Here is a 25,446-nt window from a genome sequence, read left to right on the forward strand (position 1 = left end):
TAATAATAATAATAATAATAATAATAATAATAATAATAATAATAATAATAATATAGAGATATGCATATCTATAAAGATTTCATCTGTGTTCTTCTTCCTTTCCTATTACAATGCCTGCCTTATCTCTTTCTCTGTGTGTGTGTGTGTGTGTGTGGTGCATGCACATGTAGATGCAAATGTTCACCTTTTTTGCAAATTGCTTGGAAACATTTCCCCTTTGTTGAAAGCTTGTTTAAGTAGCCTCACATGTACATTTGAATTGTGTATCTTTTCTACAGGGGCCTTTCAAAATTTATTTTAATGTATCTGAAGTCATCAGTCAACATGAGTGCAAACTCCATCTGGTTAATGGATAGTTTGGGTAATGCAGTTAAGGCAGCTGGAGTAGATTCACTGAGTGCAGAGCTTAATACCTAATCTTGGCGCGTTACAGACCACCTGAAAGCGGCAGTCTGCTGCCGCCTCCATTTCCGCTGCCAGGAAGCTCCAGCCTCCAAACGGGGAGGCTTCCCGGTGGTGGAAAAAGAAGCCACAAAAAGTGGCTTCTTTTCACGCCGCGCTTGCAACACACGAGTGCGCAAATGGCACACTCGTGACGTTGCAAGACAAGGGGGATGTGCGGATGCTAAGCGTCCAGCATGTAAAAATGGCCACACCCGTGTGTATAGGGCGCCACCATTTTTATACCCCCGTCACGTGCTAGGAGTGAGGCCGGTATGGATGCTAGGTCCTTGGCCAACCCCTAGCACGTGACGGGGGCGGTGCAAAGGCCCGTGTGGAACAGGCCGTAGATTTATTAATTTGTGAGTTATAAACTGAGGGAAAGTGAAAATGATAATTTAAAACACTTCTATACTCTTCTTCAGATTAGTTTGCTTGGAATTTGCTGGCTAGTAAGACCAAAATTTGATTTGCTTTAACCATAGCTTTGTTGCACATTTTGTGATGTAACTCCCCCAACGTATACTGTAATGGTTGAGGAGGTAATTCCCCCCCCTCCATGCTTGTGTACTTGTACTCATGTTCTGACAGCTACATCAAATAATGTGACATGAATACAGTTTTGTACAAGTAGGCTCCTCATCCTGATGCCAATCCCTACAACTAGAGATCCCGACTGGGTAGAAAGCAAGGCCTACTTCACCATTACTCAGAGTGATATGGGCTGTCATGAAAGAGTAGTGAATGATTACTTATTTAAGTTATTATCATTATGTTGTTACTGCTAAGAATGGATTTTCTGCCTGTTGTTCCAAAATAACTTGACTGAATTTAAGCATTATGACCCTTGATTTAGGCATGTAAAAGGTGTCATCTGCAGCTATGAGTCAAACAATAAAATGTCTCAGGCTTGCTTTGTTGAAGAGCTTCTGTACAGTTGTGTTCTTGTCAAATTCACTTTCAGATATTCCACTAAACCAATGAACACAGAGGATTGGGACAGCGGGCAGATAAATCAATGAACAAGTTTCACATAGGAGATTATCACACTGCCCTTTTCTGTCCTTCCCTTTTGACCTTAGCTCAGGATGAAAACTTTTGAGGACAGATTTTATCACACATCTCTATGCCCAGGCTGGAGGCATCCCGTACCTGATCATGACATCCTGTATACAATCCAGACTTCTCTGGCACTTTTTGAAAGACTGGGATTACAGGAGAAGTCTGGATTGGGTACAGGATGCCATGTTTGACCATGGGATGCCTCCAGCCTGGACATGGAGGTGTGCAATAAATGTCCGTAAAAGTTTTCATCCCACACTGAGGTTAAGAGGGAAGGATGGAAAAGTGCAGTGAGATAATCTCCATAATCTCATTATAAGTGCTTAGACTGTTTTATCAGTCCATGATTATGATATCATGTTCTGTAAAATAACTGCCAGGGACTTTGTATAATTCCTGGCAATTAATTTTCAGAGGACAACCAGTATGCTATAATGGTAAGACTAGGTTTAGGGATTCATATATTCAATGCTTATTCAGCCTTGAAACTCCCTGTGACTGGGCCAGTCTCTTTCTCTGCATCTGTTAGTCAGTGGCAATTGATGCCAGTAGGCCAGTGAATCCACTCTTGTGAGTCTGCTTCAAAAGACCAAGTGTTTGATCTTATCTCGAAACATATTCAGCATCTTGGAAAGCTATTTTACAAAATACAAAGTGCTGGACATTAACTTTAAAGGCTAACATGGTTTGGCTCCATGTTACTTACAGGATCACCTTCTTCCATATAACCTACCCCACACACTCAGGTCCTCTGGAAGACATCTACCTTAGTCAACCCAAACTGACTGTTCACCTAGAAGACTTTTTTTTTTTGAGCTGCCCTCTGAATGTGGAATTACCTGCCAGAAGAGATTCATCACTAGCCTAATATGCTGTTTGTATTTAAATAAGCATTAAAGTCCAATCTCTTCTTCTTTTGGATCTATCCAGATTGTTTTTAAATTATGATTTTTAAAGTATTAATTAATGGATTTTAGTATGTATTGGTTTTATATGTTTTATATGTTAATTTAAGTAATGTTATGTCTTGTGTTAATTTTTGTTGTTCCCCATCTTGACCCACAGGGAGAGGTGAATAAAAATGATGACGACAATGATGATCCACCAACAATCACCACCACCACTACAACAAAGCTACACACTTCTATAGTTACAGGTGAGGCAGTTATGGACACAGTTCTATAGATACAGGAGAGGTAGTTAAAGATAAAGTCAAAAGAAATGTAATAATAATTGGGAAAATATGTCCAGGTGCTTCCACTCATACCTCTCCTATAGGCCAGTCTAAAAAGTTCATAGGCTACAATAAGTAAGAAATACTTCCTTTTGGTTTTATTTTTCAAAGAAGTAGCTATGTTAGTCTCTTGTAGCATAAAAAGGAGAAAGAGGGGGTGGGGGAGAAAAAAGGTAATGTGTTGTTGATGTGATAACGTGATGTGTGATGTGCAAGCTGTTGGAGCATAAGATGAGACTGTTGGTTATGCAAACCTGATGATATCCTAGGTAGTGTATGAACAGAGCTTCAGGGACTGAGTAAGGTATTTCTTGCAATGTTGTGGAAAGGATTTTCCTTTTTCTTCATTAATAGCCTTTAGGGCTGAAGGGTGGGGTATAATACCATAACAAATAAATAAATAAAAATAATTAGCTTTCTTCCTTTCCTTCTTCTTCTTATAACAAGCTCTTTCTTGTGAATGAAAAATGATGCTGTTTATGTTTCTTTTCATCCTGCTGAGTGCCACAGACATGCTGGATGCTTTACAGTTCCCTCTGCTTTCCCCAGCCTCAACCTTCTCTCTTTCTGGTTGTCCTGGGTAGTGAAACATATTACATCTAATTCTCCTGAACCTCAGCCAGAGGTCAGTCTTCTGCTGGAGTGATACCGGATTAATGTGTCAGTAAATTGTTCATCATTGTCTGGCATGAGGAATGGCTGGACTGACAGTGGCCTGGCGGGTGAGTATTCAGACAAGGTGGTTTACAGCTAAAGGGGATTAGGACTAGAGATAAACCATACAAGCCTTTGACCATGCCAATTTCAGAATGAACCAAAAGAGCTCTGTACTTTGCCTATATGTGCATAAGACTTTCTCCCAAATTACACCTTGTTTTGAAAATGCTTAAGCCATTTTGTTTAGAGAAAGTTTATGCTGAGTTTTTTCAGTGACTCATTTCTCTCCCTGTGCAGACACCTGCCTGTTATCTGTCACAATAAGAAATTTCTTGGATTTTTCTGAATGCCTGCTGTCAATTAATCTGTCGTCATTGCTACATGAGGACATTGGCAGCAAATACGATCTTGAAAATAGCTAGAGGCAGCTTTACTTTTTTCCATTAAAATATAAATGTTGCTCCATGGTTGTAAGGAGACTGTGATCTCAGATTTCCCAGAATGTCACTTCTTAAACTATGCTCCTTACATATGCTACAAGTGCTTCTTAATTGGCTGATTTTGCACTTATTGCCTGACAGCATGGATTCTCTCACCATGATGTAATCCTTTTTTCCACAGCCAAACACAGATGGAACTATACTTTAAGTATGTCAGATATGAAGCTGGTGTGTTTGTGTATGTGTGTGTTATTTGTAATGGAGGGATGGCTTATTACTGTATATAGTTTTGTAATATATAACCAAGTGTTAAAACAAGAGAAAGGGTATAAAATGGCTAATTAAGTTTAGCGGGTCTCATGGGGAATCCCCATGGACTAGGATATGAAGGGCCCAAGAGTCTATCTACATCTGGCTGAACACAAGGTGAGCATGACTCCAGTTCTGCACAGTGGACTGAGTGAAGGGGCCAGCTCAGGTAGCAGATATTAAGTATCATTAAAAGATGGCAATTTTGAGTTTACTTACTTAGTATTGTACTTTTCACATGTCAAAGGATGACAACAATGGCATCACTAGGGTTGGTATTACCTGGTGCAGTAACACATGGTGTCCTCTCCCCATTGACCTCCTCCTATACCACACCCATATAGAAACCTTAGTAATGTTTTTTGTACTAATCTATTCATAAATTGTAATTCATGGACATCACTGAAGGTAATGGCAGTAGTTGTGACATGAACACCCTAAAGGGTTTAAAATTAAACCTTTAAATTATAAAATCATATGCACAGAATAAATGTGTTTACATATATATAGTTCCATGTAGTTAAAGTGAAAATCTGGTAGGAGGTGATGTTTTTAAACAATTTTTAAATTAAAAAATTAATTTTAAAATAATATAAAATTTTGAAATTTGAAATTTTATTTTTTAAAAACCCCAGGGCCTCTCATTTGTCCCCCCCCCCATTAAGCCTCACCCCACTCACACCATCTCTTCAGCATTTTAAAGAGAAACAGGTGAATGTCACAGCCCATTTCTGCCGAAATGCAGATGTTTGAGGAACAGTGGTGTTACCCCTCCTTAGAGTGTCATCTGGTGCAATCCTCACCGTCCGCACCCCCTAGTGATGCCACTGTGTGACAATACTCCTTGTAGTCTCGCTTGCTCATTGGAAGGGGATGGAATTTCATCTTCCCTGTACCTTGATCAGCAGCAAGACAGACCTTCACCCAGTGCCACTGCTGGCTGTTAAGTTGGGCTTAGGTTCTTGGCCCATGGAAGCCACCTGGGAGATCTGTGCATTTCACATACTGTCAGCCACAGAACAAGGCAAACCCCTTTTGAAATTTTTTTCCCCAAGAAACCCCCATGATCTTTGGGTCACCATAAGTCAGAAATGACATGAAGGCACACAAGAAAAATATGAAACCAATAAGAGAGTAAAAAAGAGGGTAATGAGTAATGGTAATGAGAAACATCAGGTAACATGGAATAGTAATAATGAGTTCTGCATAATACAAATAAACTGAAAACATAGGTTCAATACATTTTTTCTGTAATTACATACAAAAAGAGCTTTTCATCATATTCAGTAAGATGAATGCTTTCCTCACAATTAATTTCTTGTAAAGAGATAAAATGATACCAAATTATTTTTTAAAGGCCTACAGTCTGAAGCTTGCTTCCTAAGTTGGACATGCTTGTTGAACAAAGAAACTGTAATGGAAAGAAACCTTTTTCAAATCACACAATGAAAGGATTTTTTTTTAAAAAAAGAAAGTCTTCAAGACCGCAAAATAAATAAAGCTCATCTTATAGGACTGGATAAAACTGGCATTAGCATGAAGAATTCTTATTTGGCTTTCAGAATGCCAGAGGCCAGCAGGACCTACAATAAAACTATGCCTCAGACTCCCTTTCCACTGACTCTTCAGTCCAAAGTGTGATAAGCATCTAAGCTGTGGAGCTTCCCTTTTCCTTTCTATGTGTGGTCTGTAATGCCCCTAGGAGACTTCTTCATTTTAGTATCCACTGAAACACTTGGGCTGCTTTGCTTGTGGTAATCATTTTCTTGGTCTACTGAACATTTTATCTTGGAGCAAGGCTTAAATTTGGGAAATTTTAATCAATTTGCTAAATTTGAGTCATGAAAACTTTAACACTCAAACAATCTGACAAAGTCATGGTTTAAGTGGAGTGTTGATGCTAACTCTGCCTGTTTGGTTTTTACCACTATCACAAGCTGGACACTTAGGTGGCCAAATAGTGATGATAAGAACCAAGACAGAATCCAGATTAGTTGACAAATGGGAAATGTCCCTCAGTTCCTTTGGGGAATCATCCTGCTTTGCGACTTCAATTGATTTTAGCACCTGCTTCCAAGACAGTTTGCAACTATGATAGTTATACATTCATAACTGTTCAATAGGATTCCAGTTATCATTAGTACACTATGCCTTCTTGCACATTGATTTTTATTATTTAAATTTCACACAAATTCTATGGATTTGGTTAGGCTAAGGGGAGGTTATTTGCCCAAGACCATGTTGTAAGAGTCATGTCTGAGAAGATAATTGAATTCATATCTCCCTGAGCAAGAGTATGGAGGATCCTATCTCACTGCCACATTAAAAATTTGGTGAGCTTTTTATAAGGAATAGATGGGCTGTCATCTTATCCTTTATTTCAGGCAGCAAAATGTCTTGGATTGGCACTGCCTTGGACCATGTCCAACCTCTATTCATTATACTATGCTAACTACCTGCTGTCTTCAAGTAAACTGATTTTTTTCCATGTCAACAAGCATACAGAATTTTCTCCAGTTCTTCCTGGAATGGCATATTGTAATTTGTTTGTGTCTGCATGCTCCATATTATACTATATCTCCATTCTATCTCTCTATATGTATGTTACCTAGCAATAGTCTATAATACAGACAGACAGACACACACACACACACACACACACACATACAGGGTGATTAAAAAGTGTGGTGCAAAACCAATTAAGAACAGCTTTACTTTTGTATCATTCTTTTTGACTTATGTGGTACTGTGTATCCACATATACAATACAGTATATTTTACTAATCTGTAATACATACACTATATATACACATGCTATACGATAAGATAGATAGATAGATAGATAGATAGACAGAAAGAAAGACTCTATATACTAATACAACTCATAGAACTTGCTCAGAAGCCCAGGTCTAAATATAATGTCATAAATCTAATTAATTTTATTGATTCTTGATTGCTGAGTTTATTTAGATCTTGGTCAATATATTGTATAAAATATATTTAAAATGTTCATCGTACTTCAGAAACACTATGCTTCTGATGTATCACATGAATCTTTGAAGGATCTTTTGTCTTTGATGGATTACTTTTGAAGTGGTAGAGAAGAAATGTGTTTAGAAAGATAGATAGGAATGGGGCACTTAGGAACAGAAGGAAGTTTGAAGCATAGAAGTCAAAGTAGAAAAAGCCACAAAAATTGCACATCGTAAAAATGAACAGGTAAGAAATCTGAGAAGAGGAGGAAGAAACAAAGACTTAGATGGATTTTTAAACCACTAAGGAAGCAATATATGAAAGCATTTTGAAAGCATATATGATAAAACTGAATTGTTGCTGAATGGACAAAAGAAGCCACTAATGGAAATCAAAGGGAAAAAAAATGTAGGACAGAGATTCTCACAGCACAATTTATTCTCCATTGCAGGTTTTGTGGACTCCCCTAGGCTCGAGAGAGTCCTCTTTTCCCCACTTGTTTCCCTACTTGCACACCTAGGCAGTAAAATAGTTTGAGTTTTAAGAAGTTTGTTCTAGTTCAGCGGGAGGAGGAGGAGGGAGAGGAATGGAAAAGGTGAAAAAAGAATAAAGATAATTATGAATGTGGCAGAAGACTCTCAAGACAGCAGGACCCTTTCAAAAAGAGGAGATGGGAGACCCCATAGGGATGGGGAGGGACAAAGTCCCATCTGGAATGCATATTATATTTAACCATAAACAAGCAAAGTATAGTGACAGTATAGAGTGTGCACAATTACTAATCTTACTTTAAATTTCCCAGATGAATAGTAGGGAGTGATTTGTATGTAAACACATGCTCATACACCTGTCCTAGCTGCATCTAGTCCAGCCAATTACAGTTAAAATCTCTTAGTTTTCCATCCCACTCTGTCTCCAAATCCAAAACTGCTTTATTTATTTCCTCCTTCCATCCACAACTCCACACAGCACTGATATTTGATTTGTCCCCATTAGGAGAAAAAAATATATTAGCCACTAGCCCTCACTAGACATGTATCAACTGATCATTGTTGCCCAAGATTCTCCTTCAGGGTTATGTAGTGTAAACCCCTGAATATGGAGTTTTTCATTACTTTTCCAACACTGGGCAACAAAATGTACAACTGAGCCTGCATCTGAATGTGCATGCATAGAGACATCACATGTGGAACTCCACATCAGACAAAAATGTCCAGCCGTTTCCATAAAGGAACTTATGCAAGCATAAGACAGCAATAGGATTGTTGGCCCTTGGCTATTAACAAACTACCCCTGTTACAATGGATGATCACCAGACCATCTGAGTGTAAGACAGAGATGAGCTTTGATTCCCAAATGCCAAATCATATATTGTCCTCCACAAGGCAAAACAAAACACTCATTTCAAAGAAGACTAAGGGGCTTCACAGATTGGTCCATGGCAACTGCACGTTATGGCCCCAATCCAGCCTTTCCAGGGCACAAAAAGGAGCAGAAAAAAATGGCTCCTTTTTGCACCCTGAAAAGGTCTTGGCAGAGCTCCTTCGGGGCTATGTCGTGTGGAGGCAGTGCTGGAGGAGCGCCATGATGCTGCACGCCGTGTGGAGCAGCATGTGGTGTCATGGCACCCTGTTGGTGGAGTCAAGGTCTACATCATCTGGATGAGATGCCCTGACTCTGCTCACAGGCCGGCCTTAATGGTTAGTCTGAAGAGGGCCTAACTGTTCTTAGAAAAACTCACATATACCAGGCAAAACATAAGTTTCACCAAATACCAAGAGAGTGCGGGACACTATTACATAATAATAATAATAATAATAATAATAATAATAATAATAATAATAATAATTTTTATTTATATACCGCCTTTCCGGAGATCAAGGCGGTTAACAGCGTATTAAAACACAACAATATAACATCATCAACAACCATAAAAACCATCATAAAATTAACTCATATCATACATCTACATTACTACAATCTAAAAAATCTCAAGCTAGCGACAAATGCTGCTGAGAGGGGAGGGGGAGTACTTCAGGGTTTAGGGGTAAGCCTGCTGGAACAGGTATGTCTTTAACCCATTTTTGAATTGGTCCAGCGAGGTGGCCGAGCGGAGTTCACCGGGAAGGGAGTTCCAGAGCTTGGGGGCCGAGGTAGAAAAGGCCCTTTGAGTGGTGGTAGTATATCTAGCTTCTGGAACCCTTAACAATTGCTTCCCGGCTGACCTGAGTGTGCGAGGCGGATTGTATGGAGAGAGGTGGTCCTCCAAGTACCCTGGGCCCAAGCCATTTAGGGCTTTATAGGTAATAACCAACACCTGGGGGACTCCAACACCAGCTCCGAGACCAACTGTGTCAGCTCAGAAAGGGAATCTGTTAGCGCACGGGGTGGCCGGTAGACCAACAGGATCCCTAGACTGTCTCTGGCCTTCAGGGTCAAGTAAATACACTCAATATAGGAAGTTTGTCGAACATGGTTCCTAGATAGAGACAAGGTGTTCTTATGAATCAAGGCAACCCCCCCCCCTGCCCACCTAACCTGGTCTAGTCCTTCACATGTTTTAGTTATATGTGCAGACTTGTGCAGACTTGCATTGTCATATTTGTTTCTTTACATCAGCAGGATATTGTCTTAATGCTTGGCAGATCACAGTTTAAAGAGAGATTTAAGGAAGATTGGGTCTCAACATGGGGAAATAAGGCAGTATTAGAAGTATGCTACCTATGCTGGGGATTTCTCCCTATTTCTTTCCCTCTGTCATTTGTCAGTCTACCCTTTCATTTATGATTTGCTAGATCACTAGTGTCACATGTATACCCTGTCTGACAAAAATGAAAAGCTATCAACTAGACTGATACTTGTTCCTCCATTCCTGACTGACTGTTGTTTGCTGAAACATCCCCTTTCTTTCTTTCTTTCTTTCTTTCTTTCTTTCTTTCTTTCTTTTTTCCTGGCATGTCGAAGGAAGTATAAAGCCCTGAATATATGTACCTGTAGAAAGAACAGAAGCAGTGTTTGCTTTAGAAAACAAATGAAGTAACTACACTGACTAGGAAAAGTAGGGGACCTGAAAGATGAAAGCTAGAAAAGAACTGAGGAAAAGAGAGACAGGGCAACGGAGAAAGGTTGGGAAGGAGGCAAAGACGCAAAGTAGGGATGCAATTCTTCTCACAAAAGCTACAAATAACCTTACATCTTTATCACATGTAGCTTTTAAGCCACCATAAAAGTTTGATAATGCTGCCTTTGGTGATTCATACTGCATGACACCATTTCCCTCTCATTGCTTTCTTGTCTTTGAACCATGGTAAGCCCACACCTAGCCATTCACAGAAAAATCTGGGGAAAAGATACCACTAGTGTGGGTATAGAGCTATTCCTCAGATGCGGTAAGGGGCTGTGCAGATTGGCAGGAAAAACTGGCCTGGGGCATGGCATCCATATGACACACACCCTGGCTCTGCCCCCAGGCTGGTGTGACGCTGCGTGATGCACCACACAGCATGTGGCATCATGGCACTCCTCTGCTGCTGCATCCACAGAACACAGCACCAAAGGAGCACCATAAAGCCGTGGCACTATGGCAATTATGCCCTTTGCAGGGTGCAAAAAGGAGCCATTTTTTGAAGCTCCTCTTTGCAATCTGCAAAGGCCAGATCAGGGCTGCAGTGTGTGGTAGCCAAGGTCCCAATCTAGCTGTAAAGGCGGCTGGAGTCTGCCCCTTAGGGGCTTCCTGCATAGCCCCTAAGCTACTTTAGCAGCAGGTGGAGTCTCTCCCCTTCCAGCTGCCCTTCACTATTCCATATCAGGTCTTACATATCTATACACTAATGCACAGAGCATGGACTTATATGTCTATACACTAATGCACAGAGGCAAATACAGTCTAATAGCATTACTGAAACCTGATGGGGTGAGTATCACAATTGGAGGGCTATACACTACTGAATAGCTGCTATACCAAAGAAATTAGGAAATGAAACCAGGAAAGGAGGAAGAATAGCTTTATATATGAAGTATATGTACACTTGTAAGGAAATCCACAACTTAAAACAGGTTGACAGCATTTGGTAAAAAATTAAAGTGGTGAGAAATAGCAGTGACATCACTGCATTGGCTCTATTATAGGTCCCCAAGCCAGACTGAAGATTTAGATACTGCCTTCCAAGATGAAATGACCACATGTTCAAAAAGGAGAGATATAGTAGTAATTAGAAACTTCAGCTATCCTGATGATTTGTTTGAAGTTAAATTCTACTAAGAATTGAAGGTTCTACAAATTCCTCACTTGCCTTGTTGCCAGTATCATTGTCCAATAACTGGAGAAAGCAACAAGGAAATTGACTACTTTAGATTTAATCATAACCATCAGGCATGAACTGGTCAAAAGTAGAAATAATTGGGTCCTTCGGTAGGTGTGACCACATTCTTCTGAGATGTTTACACGGAGGAAAGGGAAAACCAAATGTCAGTTATACACTTTGGACTTCAAGACAACTGCTTTCAATAAGCTTAGGGAAGTACTGGGTGAGATCCCATGGTCAGAAATGTTCAAAGGGAAGGAGGTTCATGATATATGGGAGTTTCTTAAAGATAAGATATTAAAGATACAGTAGCAGACAATTCCAATGAGAGAGGAAGGTAGAAGGTAATGTAAAAAGAACTTTCAGAACATCTGAGGTTTAAAAGCAACATAGAAGAAACAGAAGAAGAGGAAAATCACAAAAGAAGAATAGAGAATGAGCCTTGCTTGTCTTGCTATATAAGGGGAAAATAATATAGGTAGGGGTTGCCTATGATCAGAGCATGAGGAAGAACTAGGAAATGGTAGGCCTGCTGTGAGAAAAAAAAAAAAAAAAGAAACACTGACATAGGACACATAGAAGGTAGTACTACATAATACCAGCTTTGCTTCAATCTTTTCCCTAAAGGAAAATTGTGCTTTACCTGATGAAAATAAAATAAATGCTAGAGTAAAGAGACTTCAGCACAGTATAGGTAAAGAGATAGTAAAGACGTGCCTTACTACACTAATTCAAGTTAAAATACAGTTAAAAACATATAACTGGTCACTCAGCTTAAAGTAAATATCAGGAAAGATTCTAGAATAACCATTCAACACAAATTTATGTACATTTAGAAAGGAATGTTGTGATTACAAAGAACTAGCACGGGCATCTAAAAAATAAGTCATGTCAGACTAATCTCATCTCTTTTTAATAGTGAGAATTACATGCTTGGTAGATCAGCAGAATGCTATAGGTGTAGTGTATCTTAATTTCAGTAAGGCTTTTGGCAAGCCCTTTCCGATGTTATTGCCGATAAGCTAGTGAAATGTTGACTAGACAGTGCTGTTTTTAGGATTTGTATGTGACTGATGGACTGAGCATGGAGTACTCATAGGTTTTTCATTTTAAGCCTGGAGAGAAGTGACTAGTGGGGTGACACAGGATTTAGTCCTGGGAATGGTGTTGTTCAGCATCTTTATAAATAACCTGGATAATGGAATAGAAAGTATGCTTATCAGATTTTCAGATGACACCAAATTAGGAGGGGTAGCTAATATCCCAGAGAATAGGAACAGACGTTAACAGACTGCAGAGCTAGACCAAAACAATCAAAAATGAATTTCAGGAAGGATAAATGTAAGGTACTACATTTAGGCAGGAAAAATGAAATATACAAATATATGATGGGTGATACCTAGCTTGAAAATAGTATGTGTGATAACTATCTAAAGGTATTAGTAGACCATAAGTTAAACTTAAGTCAACAATGTGATGCAGTGGCCAAAAAGCCAATGCAATTCTAGGCTTCTTCAACAGGAGTATAGTATCCATATCAAGGGAAGTTGAGTACTACTGTATTCTGCTTTGGTCATATCTCACCTGGAATACTGTTTCCAGTTCTGGTTACACTGTTCAAAAAACATACTGACAAACTGGAACATGTTCAGAGGATAGTGACCAAGATAGTAAAAGGTCTGGAAAACAAGCCGTATTAAGAACAGTTAGGAAGCTGAGAGAAGATTGAGAGATGATATGATGTCCTGTACAACATGAATGAAAATAATAGAGTTAAAACAATAGATTAAATGTGGGTATATAAAGCTGTGAGTTGATTTTAATGATATGCATCTGCATTTTATGTAAAATAAAAAATTAAAACAATAACAACAAACAACGACATGAAAAATATTTTTAAAATGCAGCACTTGAAAACCTGACTAACCTGAAAAGTGGCTCCTTCCCTCTTTCCATTATCATTTAATAACAAGATGTAAATGTGGTGACATAAATTCTTGTACCAAAAGTACTGATAGATTGTCATGGTGCTTCCATAACTAGTACAAATTTGAGAATATGATGAGGCCATTGTCTCGATCATTGTTGCTATAGCTCAGACCTGAATGAGAAACTTTATGCTGTATGTCTTTGTCTTCAAGGATGAGGACAATGCACTGAGCTGTAATTTCACATGGTGAATATAGTGCCACATTTATGCACAAACTGAATAAACTATAGCTATAGCTTCAGTTTATGAGAGGTTTCTAAAATGCATAGTTTTTTCTTTTAGAATAATTCACATTTTTTGTAATGTTATGCGTCTCTTAAACTTGATATAGCTTAGGAACTTAACATGACTTAATTCAGCCCTGGGTGAGAATGCAGAACTTACGTACTTTCCCCCTATTTGTTGTGTTTGGGCAACATGACAAACTACATTGAAATCAGAAGGGAATGCTTCTGTATTTCATCTTAAGGAAGAAAAGTGTTCGAGCCCAAGGCTTGCTGAAGCCTATGATAATCTAAAATATATTTGAGCATGATGTCTGAACTCAGGAACTTATATACTTTATGGGTTTTAGCTAGATAATTAGAGTCATATTTGGGGGTGTGGATCAATCTGAACCAACCAGATGTGAATTGCTGAATCAGACACTGAACCGCCAAATTGGAATCCATGTGTACAGTCTTAATTTGTAGCTGGGAGCACAATAGATCAGTATTTGTAGCCAGCAACATAGCTGATATCTGTCACTTTAGGCTGCTCTAGCAGCCATGACCCTAGTCAAATCTTATCCATATTGATGCAGTACCTTGTACATAGGCTGCCATTACAACAATAGCCTGCAAACATGAGTTTGTACAGAATACAGCTGTAAAACCACTAACTGAGACTGGGAGAATATGAACACATGACATCAGTGCTTCATAATCTCTAATGACTTCCAGATCATTTGGTAGGCTTATTTTGTAGATTCATAGAATCATAATTGGAAGAGTCACATTGACCATTTAGACCACCAGCCACCATTTAAAGGGCTGATTTTGATCTTTAAATACCTTGGTGATTTTGGAACACAGTAGTTGAGATACTGCTTTCTTCATTTCTTGCCTGAATTCTGTGTCCATAATCTATAAACTCTACACTGTTATAACTTCCATTAGTGGCCCCACCAGTGGCAGTAAGTTAAAAGGTCTTCTCACCTAGGGCCCTTCCTTACACTATCATTATGGTGCTACGATTACACTTCCACTGCCATAGTAACATCCTAGGGGAGTTCTTAACCAGAGAATTCTCAAGGGGCTCACAAAACTACAAACCCAGGATTTCATAGGATGTTGCTATGACAGTTAAAATGGAATCATAGTACTATAATGCTGTAGGATGGGGGGGGGGGCTTGTTGTGAAATACTCTCCTCAGAATGGCTGCCTAAAGAGGTATCTCCCTTTCTGTAATTTTATCACCAAACTGGCCTTTTAAATTATGTTGGCATTCTAAAACTGTTTTAGCTTGGTGAATTGTACTCCTTTTAAATTAGCCTTTTGCTGCATATTTTTATTTCTCTGTTTTAAGTGGAGATTCTTTTATTAACTATGCTATTTGTGTGTGCAAAAATGCCTTTTTGCTTATATATTTATTACAACAGTGACTGTCAATTGCTGTTAGGTAGGCTAGATATAATCTGAATGCATCCATACATCTGTCCTTCCATTTATACATATAAGGACTGCCTTGCTGATTATAACTTTTTATCATTAAAGACCTAGATTATCTATACTTCTGATCGGAAGAGTAACTGTATGTGTTCTATGTTTGTTCAACTTACAATAACATTTAAAGTGTTCACAAATTACCTGCTGGGAAGGGTATATTTTTCAAGACTAGTTAGATTTGAAACTACATTTCACAATGAAATTACCATCATAATGAATATACTAGCTGAGGGGGAAGATTTTATTTTGTTAACATGATGTGGCATCTCCATTCTCAACAGAAATACTATTTAAAGAAATATTACAGAGGATTGGATGGCATCACTCCATTGCAACAAAGCAGTAAAGCATCTGTAGTACACAGAAACTTATATCATACTAAATTTGTTGAACTTTAAGGTAATATACAGCTCTTGGTTGTTTTTGAAGAAGTCTGCACTGCCTCCAACAACAACAAAAGAGCAACAATTATAATGCAATTTATGTGTCAAAAAGACCCAAAATTTTAGGATACTGACAGAGAGTGTTGTGAAGATGGTCCCTAGACTCATTTTTTTTAGTTTCATGTGAAGAAAAAGAGCTGAAATGGTAAGATTACATGAGGGAAAGTGAGGATTTAGATTACCATTTCTGGCTTTACCTAGAGGTATATTCAGTTTTATTTTTTCTGGAAAATAAATCTTTCAGAAAATGTTGCTACCAAATGTGTCAAGTACAGCTGTCAGAAGATGTACTGCCAAGATGTGTAAATGAGATCTCTCTTTCATTTCTATGGTAACCTCTCTGTGTGAATAGAATTCGTAGGCTGTAGATAGCTTGGCTGGTCTTTTGTAGGCTGATCTGCCAACAAAAAGATGTGGAAACAATAAAGCAAGATGTGCAAAATGTAGCAAACTGGATATGTCAGTGAAGAGTCTGTAATGATCTTAATTTTATGTCTCCATTTCATTAACAAAAGGCTAATACAGCCTCATATTTACATAAAACGCCCTAACTCTAAAGCAAATTTGTTTAAAATTTGGTTGAAAAATATCCTATGAGATGAAAGAGGTGGTTTCTGTGTCTTCAGAAGGGACATGCCTTAAATGGCCCAGGAACAGCCAGTATCTGTGGCTAGCTCACATATTATATACCCTGATATTTTTTAAAAAATTACTTCAGGCTTCAAAATATGGTATGCCATTTAACTACTGAAATTTGTTTGTGGTTTTTTTTTTTTGTGTTTTATTTTGTTTTGAAAGCAAAGGGTGCTCTTGACATGCATATCTATTTACAGCTCCCATGAGTCACACAATCCTTCCTCATAACCCCTGTGAGTAGAGACTGATGGTGAGATATTCCATATTGCATATTACAGCTGTCAATGCGAAAAGCATAGGTTCTCTCTCCCCTGTCTCCTGCCATATCACACAATGTTGTGCTTGTCTTATATTGTCATGTTAGAGAAATACAGGGGTGAAACAGACAGTCCCAAAGGATCAGCTTGCCACATTCCCTTTGATCACCAAGTTTGGGCCACACCATCCCCACAACCCAGTATTTTCCCAGAGGAAAAAGAAGTGGTAGAAAGCTGCTCCTTTTTGTGCTGGGAAAAAGGCACTTTTGCTGCCACTGCTGTGGTTTCTCTGGGCATCAGTGGCATATGCCATCTAAATGCCAAGCCGCCACAATGCTGCAATGCTCCTGCCATGTGGTTGCTCAGGATGGCTTCATGGCATGTACCTGGCATCTTGGGGGCATGTGTTATGCATACGCCATGCCCCCAAGCTGCTGGGAAGCTTGCTCTTTTTATCAGTCTGTATGGGCTCACAGACTCACTCTTTCCTGCTTATTTTTGATAACCAGTTATCTTGATTGATCTGAAATTTAAGTTTATGCGCCACTGAAGCAGCAGCAGAAGAAACTGAAATATTATGTGCATGAGTCAAGGATGAAATTGACTACACACCAAAATAGGACTTGTTAACATAGGCAAATGAAACACAAAAGATGGAAACAGAGCAGAATCAAAAACTGTAAGGAAAATTGGTCTAGGATCAAGAAATGAAGCAGGAGAATGAGACCAGTAGTTAATTCATTTCGAGTATATTCTTCAGGCTACCAAAGAGGCAACTGTATACATGGACATCTATTGATGGTCAATATAGAAATGAAATAGACAATATAATTGGAAGCAGGAAATGGAGAAGCTCCATCCTGCTTTGAAAACCAAGACCAGGAGCAGAATGTGCCACAGACCACAAATAGAATAAAGCTAAAGAAGAATATTGAATTAATTATACTACTAAAATACTACCTGATGAATATCCTGTAGAATTTAAAGATAATGTAAAAATAGATTTGCTCTATTAAACCTATTTGACCAGGAGCCAGAAAAATTCTGGACTGAAACCAGGAACATTGCCAGGAGGAATGCTTTAGACACACCTTCAACCAAAAAGATAGAGAAATGTCGGTGGATGACAGATGAAACTTTTCAAGCAATTAAAAATAGATGACAAACAAAAGAAGATGACAGCAATAGGGTCACAATCCTGAATGCAATTGTTCAGAGACTTGCGTGCATGGAGAAAGAGATTTATAACAATCAATAAGAAAAATAGAATTAAAAAAGAAAGATTAAGAGACCTCTGCCACAAGATCTGAGAAATAAAAGGGAAAGGGAAATTTAAACCAAGAGTGGAGATGCTCTACAACCAGCAGGGGAACACATTATTTGACCAAGTGGAAATCAAAAGGTGGAAACAATAAATGGAAGAACTATATACAAAAGAGAAAAGAGTGCCAGATTCATTTGAATAAGAACCATATGAAGAGGAATGCCCAATTTTAGAAAGTGATATGGAAGTAACACCCAGAATGTTTGGGAGAAAAAGTCACCAGGAGCAATGGCCCTCAGATTGGAAATGCTTAATAAACATTCTAATCCCCAAGAAAGGGGGATCTATTGAGTGAGATGTCCAAGCTGGGTTCAGGAAAGGAAGAGCCACTAGGGATCAAGTAACAAACATACACTGGATAAAGGAGCACATGAAAGAATTTGAAAAGAAAATTAGCCTGTGCTTTATAACTTACAGCAAATCCTTCAATTGCATTGATAAATGAAAAATAAAACCCCACTATGGATTGATTTGGAAGAAATTTATGCCACATTTGATTGGACTGATGCATACTCAGGACAAGAAGTTATTCTTAGGAAAAAAGGAACTTAATGGTATCCAGTCATCAAGGGGATCAGGCAAGGCTGCATTTTATCACCCAGTCTATTTAATTTGTATGCTGTACATATCATATGTGAAACAGGATTAGACTCAGATGAAGGAGGTGTGAAAATCAGAGAACGTTAACAATTTAAGATATGCAGATAACACCATACAACACAGAGAAATGTAAGGTACTGCACTTAGGGCAGAAAAATGAAATGCACAGATATAGGATGGGGGACACCTGGCTGAATTAAACTACATGTGAAAGGGATCTGGGAGTCCAAGTAGACCACAAGTTGAACATGAGTCAACAGTGCGATGCGGCAGCTAAAAAGGCCAATGCAATTTTAGGCTGCATCAATAAAAGTATAGTGTCTAGATCAAGAGAAGTAATAGTGCCACTGTATTCTGCTCTGGTTAGGCCCCACCTGGAATATTGTGTCCAGTTCTGGGCACCACAATTCAAAAAGGACATTGAGAAACTGGAGCGTGTCCAAAGGAGGGCGACTAAAATGGTGAAAGGTCTGGAAACCTTGCCCTATGAGGAATGACTCAGGGAGCTGGGGATGTTTAGCCTGGAGAAGAGAAGGTTAAGAGGTGATATGATAGCCCTGTTTAAATATTTGAAAGGATGTCATATTGAGGAGGGAGCAAGCTTGTTTTCTGTTGCTCCAGAGAACAGGACCTGGAACAATGGATGCAAGCTACAGGAAAAGAGATTCCACCTCAACATTAGGAAGAACTTCCTGATAGTAAGGGCTGTTCGACAGTGGAACACACTCCCTCGGAGTGTAGTGGAGTCTCCTTCCTTGGAGGTCTTTAAGCAGAGGCTGGATGGCCATCTATTGGGGATGCTTTGATTGGATTTCCTGCATGGCAGGGGGTTGGACTGGACGGCCCATGCGGTCTCTTCCAACTCTATGATTCTATGATTCTATGATTCTATGATACTAGCAGAAAATAGCAAAGACTTAGAATGATTACTGAAGAATATCAAGGAAGAAGTACAAAGTGAGGGTTACAATTGAACATTAAGAAAATAAAAATAAAAATAACGACCACACATTATTTACATAACTCCAAATCTGACAATGAAGACATTAAAATAGTTCAAGATTTTCCATTTCCTCTATATTGAATCCCTGTAGCTTCTCCATGATTGTTATTTTTGTTAATGTTTGACAGCAAGCCTGCCTTAGTAGTCTTCTCTATGACATTTTTTAATAACTGTTTCAAGTCTTTGATATTTTCTGATAGTAGTATGGTGTCATCTGCATATCTTAGATTGTTGATATTCCTTGCTCTGATCTTCACTCCTCCTTCTTCTATGTCTAGACTTGAATAAAAAGGGTGGTAGAATGCAGCCTTGTCTGATCCCCTTTTCAGTTGGGAACTATTCTGTTTCTCCATATTCTGTTCTGACAGTAGCTTTCTGTCTTGAGTCCAGGTTACACTTTAGGACAACCAAGTGTGCTGGTACTCCCATTTCTTTAAGATCAGTTCATAGTTTTTCATGATCTATGCAGTCAAAGGCTATAAAGCACATTTTGATTTTGTTCTGGAATTCTTTGTGCTCTAATAGATACTCATTGTGTGTTTGCAGCATGATCTCCAGTGCTTCTTTCCTGAATCCATCTTGCACCTTTTGAATGTCTCTCTCCATATCTGGCAAGAGTCTCTGCTCTGCTACATGGCTTTCCTTGCATGGGAAATTAATGCAATGGTCCTGTAGTTGCTGCCCTCTTTTGTGTCACCTTTTTATTAATGGGAATGTATATTGATCATTTTCAATCTGTGAGCCATTGTTTTATTTTCCGTATTTGTCGGCAGCTTTTAGTTAGAACTCAATTCAATTCTGCCTCTAGTTTGCTGCAGTTCTATTGGCATGCCATCTGTTACTGGTGAATAGAACCCAGATCTCCAGAGTTGCTGTCCAAGGAGCAAACCACTACGCCATGCTGGATCACTGAATCCTCAGTAATGATTTTTGTATGTGTGTTCCCATCTATCACTGAAGGTAATGCTAATAGTTGTGACATAAACAAGCAATAGTTTGGAGTGCTGGTTTAACTTCCCTTTCCAGAATTTGGGTTTCATCTTCATATGATTGTTCTTCCCATGTGCCATTCATCTTTTCTTCTCTTTTATATAGCTCTTCTATATATTGCCTCAATCAACTTTTTATTTAATCTTGGTCATGTATTATGTTCCTCTGCTGAACAAATAGCATCCCAATTCTTAGTGTAAATTTCCCAGATTCCAATTTTGTTGTTGCTTTCTATTTCTTTGTATTGATTGTTATAATTCTTTTCATCCTTGTGTTCTAATTCATGAACAGTTGCATGCAATGTTTTGGTTCTGTTCTTGTCAGCCTTTTCTTTTGCTTGTGTTCTTTCCTTCACAGCTTTCAGTGTTTTGTCTGTCATCATTTTTTCTTCTCTTTCATATTGGCCTCAGTTCTGCATCCTTCTTTGATATGTCCCTGTCCTCTGTCTATAGTTCTTCTATTTTCTGGTCAATTAGGATATATATATGAAGTATTCTAATAACTGCATCCTTCCCCTAGTGAATCATTGCTCAGCACAGCCCCACCTTCTGCATATTTCATTTTTGTCCTCTCTTTATTTTGCTGATGGAATAAGAATTTTCTTTGTCTCTCTCTTTCTGACATATAAAAGGGCATATACAGTATGTTTGTCCCAGAAATGAATGTACATTTTCTAACCTTCAAACTATATTATTATGACAAATATACTTAACACTCTTCAAAGACTGGATAAAAATGGCACAGTGCAATGGTTAGCATGTGTAGAGATCAGTTCTGTGAACAAAAAGACTATACAGTATTTATTGAATGTAAATATTGCAGAGTAAATGAGTAAATTTTTTTGTCACTTTGTCAGTACAAGTTCAAGTTTTACACAGCAATTAGAACCAAATTCAAAACCTTTCAGAGTCGAAGTTCCAGGGTTCATGGAAGAATGCCGCATTCAGTGTTGTTGCTTTATGAATGGTGGGAGAATAACCCATTCAACAAGAGAAACCAGTTCTGAAAACTATGTAAAAGCTTGGGTTGGATAGAACAAATATACTTTCTTCATGCAAATGAAGTGTAAGAATCTATTTCCTTCAGCACAGGCTAAAATTCAAGTCTCACATGTTATTTGAAACTATTAATTGAAGTTTGCTGCCAGAACTATTTGTTTGGTATTTAATTAAATATATTTTTTAAATGATTATAAGTAATTTTTAGAAGCACACTGAATTTGTTCACTAGATACTAGTAAAAGAGTGGTAACTGGATTCAGCTATAGAAAAGTGCATGGCTGGAAAATGGTGTGGCACTGTTTAGGGAGGAATAGTATCATGTTTAAGAGATTTTTGGCAGTGATGCAGACTCGAGTTGATTGACTCAGATGCAAGTTGGATTTAAATCCCTTTAATGACTCAGCTTGGACTTCACTCCACATAAATGATTCACTGATTTGATTTGACCCATGATTTGTATTTTATTTTTTTTTTTAATTTTATTTTTAGTTACTGCTTTGGTATTCCTGGGTTTGGAAACTGGTGTTGAAGTCTGCATGGCAGCCTGTCTCTGCTGTAAATAGGAAAATAGGCTGGGTCCTACTATAGTTCATTTTTCTTAAGAGCAGCAGCAGACAAGATTTGCCCCCAGATCATGAGGCACATTTTTTTCTCAGAGGGGAAAAGGACAGCAAATGTGTTAGGCAATGGACTGCTGTATCAGATCCTCTGATATGCAGCAGAGAGGCTGCCAACTAGACCTCAAGTAGCCCAATGGCTAATACGTTTGTTGTCCTTTCACCTTTTGAGAAATAAATGCACCCCAAGCTCTGGGAGCAAGTTTTGCCTACTGCTGCTCCTAGGCAAAAAGAACTTTAGAATGATCCAACCCATCCTCCAACCTTGTGCACGTTTTCTTTATTTTCTAGATTTTTAAATGCCGCCACCCTGACCCCTCCTCCTCTTTTGCTGTTAAAGTTGGCTCCCAAACTTAAGACTCAACTTGAGACTTTACTTGAAAGTATATTTCAAGGACTTGAGATGCAACTTGAGACTTGAAGGTAGAGATTTGAGACTTGGAGTAAAAGACTTAAATACATCACTGATTATAGGTGGCATACTCATTCAAGTAGAATTTCTTTTTGATCAAGAATCAGGCAGATGCACCAAAGCCTTAACAGACTAGCAATCTTTATTCCAGCTATAGCATTAGAAAGTGGCAGACAGAAAAGGTCAGTCAGGAGAGAAACTTGGAACTGGATTGAAGCTGATGCTAGTGTAGGAGTGGGTGAAAAATTTATGTGGTTTTTTTTAATAAGAACTTTTCAGTTTGAAAATTTGCACTTTCATATTTAAATAAATTGCAGTTTTAAAAAATAAAATCAGTTGAAAAATCTCAAATGTGGAAGGAAGCAAGACTGATTCACTTCCACAAGGATATTGTGTAATTTGTTCTTAAAAGTCTGAGATCTTTTCCCTCTGTATATCAATGTTAAATTAATATCATATTCTATTTTTTTCAGGTAGACTCTTGATTATTAACAGCTAAAAAAACAAAAAAGGTTAAAATACAGATCTTTCATGTCAGGAATATGATGTTATGCCTATTGAATTTGGTGAGTAAAAATAAGTAAGAATTTTATTCAATTCATTTCTGATGAGAACTTATCAAAATTATTACATTTCTCCATACAGTTCCCATGATGTGGGCTCAGTGAGTAGAAAAGAGACATCATTACAAAAATCTGTACAATCTATTGATGACACATAGTGGCAGAGGGACTAACGTTTCATACAAATAATATAAACACAGAAAAAGGTGACCACAAATCAAACAAAAGCTACTTCTTTATCCTTCCCTGCTAACATATCTATGTGGAAGTTACTGGTTACATCTTACTTTGACTCACCTTCTGGCCTGAATACAGTAGAATCAGTGAGAACTTGTGTATTCTAGTTGTGAGTTAACAGTTGGATTTAGGCCTTTGACATTTTCCCCAGAATGACAAAGACTGCCTTAGGGCAAGTTCTTACAAACATTTTTTTTAAAGGAAAACATGAGGCCTAAAAATGCTTATCTTTTTACTATGATTTGAAGTGTGTCCTTGGTAAAATACATACAAGATAAATACATAGAAGATACAAGATCAGTTTGTAGGATTGTCACAGTGAATACATGACAGATCTACCATTGCTTTAATATTTGGCCAGTTCTCTAAGCGAGAGGCTTACCATGTTGGCCCCCAACCCTGGAGGGCAGGGTTAAGCCTGTCTGCCCATGAGTATCCATCTAGCTTGAGTTAAGAGCCGAGGACTATTCAAGGAAGGCTAAAGAAAAATTCATTAACAAAAGATCCCTTCAAAATTCCCCAAAAGAAAATATAAGGTTTAAGTCACCTACTCAGGTTTTCACTCACCCCACAGATATGCCTGAGGAGGCTCCCAGTCTCCATACACAGACATCTCCTCCCTGGGTTTCCTATTTCCATTGGAGTCTTAAGAGTTTTTCCATAGATTCCCATTCATGTTTTTCTTTATGCCAGGAACTCCTTTCATTAGACCACCTCTCTGGAATCCTCACGTCCTCCCTGCATCGGCATCTCCCTCCCTTCCTACACAGCTGTGGCCCCCTTTTATCCTCCCCTCCCTGCATCCTGGTGACCATGTCTCTCCTCTTTTCTCTGCTGGGTGTGTCCTTCTGCCCTCTTGTCTGGCTTGGCTTCTTCTCTTTCCAGGGTGTCCTGTTCAGCTTCTCAGCTTTCCAAAGCTCTCCCTCCCTGAAGCTTCCTAGTATATGTCTGTTGGTCCAGGGGTTGGGAAAAGGCAAGCCTGAGAGGGAGTGACCTCCCTGGAGCCCCGGGAGCTTGCCCTGTAGAGCGGTGCACACCCCTTCCTTCTTGCTGCCATCTCAGATACTGTAATGTTCCATTAGGAAGAACTACAGAATCTTTTGGTTGATGCAGTATCCCCCTAACAGAGCTATTTACTGGCTGAGGGAAGTGGAAAGAGAGTGGCAGAGAATTGTGTCCTCTCTTCTTCAGCAACAAGCTTCCTCTGTGTTCTGAGGTCTTAGAGGGTGATGTCATTGCTGTGCATCCAGTTATAGGAATGTATTTCCACCGCCACCATCACCCCACCACTGGCTAGTAAATAGGTATGGAGAGGGCTGCATCAGCTAAAAGGTGGGCTTGGGTTGAGTGAGGAGAGCTGCCTTAGCTCCTCAAGATAGAATTTTAGAATAAACCTTCCCGACTGAGAATCAGCTAACTACTAAAACAGCAGGAGCCCTGTCCCATATTCAATGTGGCAACTCTACATGCATGGTAACACAGCATTAGCCTTGAATGATATGATACAAAACTTCACAGCAGGTGTTGGATGCTTGAGAGAGATGGTGGCAGCAGTCCTTGCCAGTGACCTCTGACTTTGCTCTGACTTCTGAGCACACCCTACATGTATACGGTAATTCACCCTACATGTATATGGACGGTAATTCATCATGATTCGCTAAACATACAAATTGTTGATTTCTTAGCCCCTTTAATTAATTTATGTACGAGCCAAGAAATTTGCCACATGATAACCTAGGTGTGAGAATTTTCACATGGTTCACATGCAAAAAAGTATAGGGGTTGGAAATTCCTTTTGAAGTTAGTATACGTTTATTGATTTACGGCATCAGTGCAATAAAACCACAGGAGTGCAAGAGTGTGTGAATTTTCACACATTAGCAAGAGACATAGAATGAAATAATCAACCAAGCTCAGCTTGGCCTGAGAAAGTAAAAGACTCTCTGCTTGTGCTGACAGAACATCTAGTCTGGCATTAGAAACAGGAACAGGCTCAAGCATTTTGCTGCCTGAGGCAAAGGACAAGTTGGTGTTCTCCATTCCATGGCCAGAAGTGAATTCGACTGAGCGTTGAATCTTACAGACCTGGCAAACACCTGCCCTATGAGGTATTAAAATTTTGTGTTATTCTTGTTTTTGCAATGACAGGATTGAAATTTGTCAAAGCTAGAACAGAAAATGTCATACATTTTGTGTGGGATGGGTTGGGGTGAGGGGGAGGTAGCTTGGTATAGTTTATGAAGAAG

The 25,446-nt window shown here is 38.8% G+C and overlaps 1 long non-coding RNA gene across 1 annotated transcript; it reads left to right on the top strand.

The window, feature by feature from the left end:
* The first annotated feature begins 2,610 nt into the window (after window positions 1-2,610).
* LOC121921378 lies at window positions 2,611-25,220 on the top strand. The gene is made up of 3 exons (XR_006101931.1): window positions 2,611-2,659; window positions 22,874-22,966; window positions 25,160-25,220. It is a non-coding gene; the product is annotated as an uncharacterized LOC121921378 (long non-coding RNA).
* The last annotated feature ends 226 nt before the right edge of the window (window positions 25,221-25,446 follow it).

Source organism: Sceloporus undulatus, chromosome 2, assembly GCF_019175285.1.
Source record: "Sceloporus undulatus isolate JIND9_A2432 ecotype Alabama chromosome 2, SceUnd_v1.1, whole genome shotgun sequence".
Taxonomy (NCBI): domain Eukaryota; kingdom Metazoa; phylum Chordata; class Lepidosauria; order Squamata; family Phrynosomatidae; genus Sceloporus; species Sceloporus undulatus.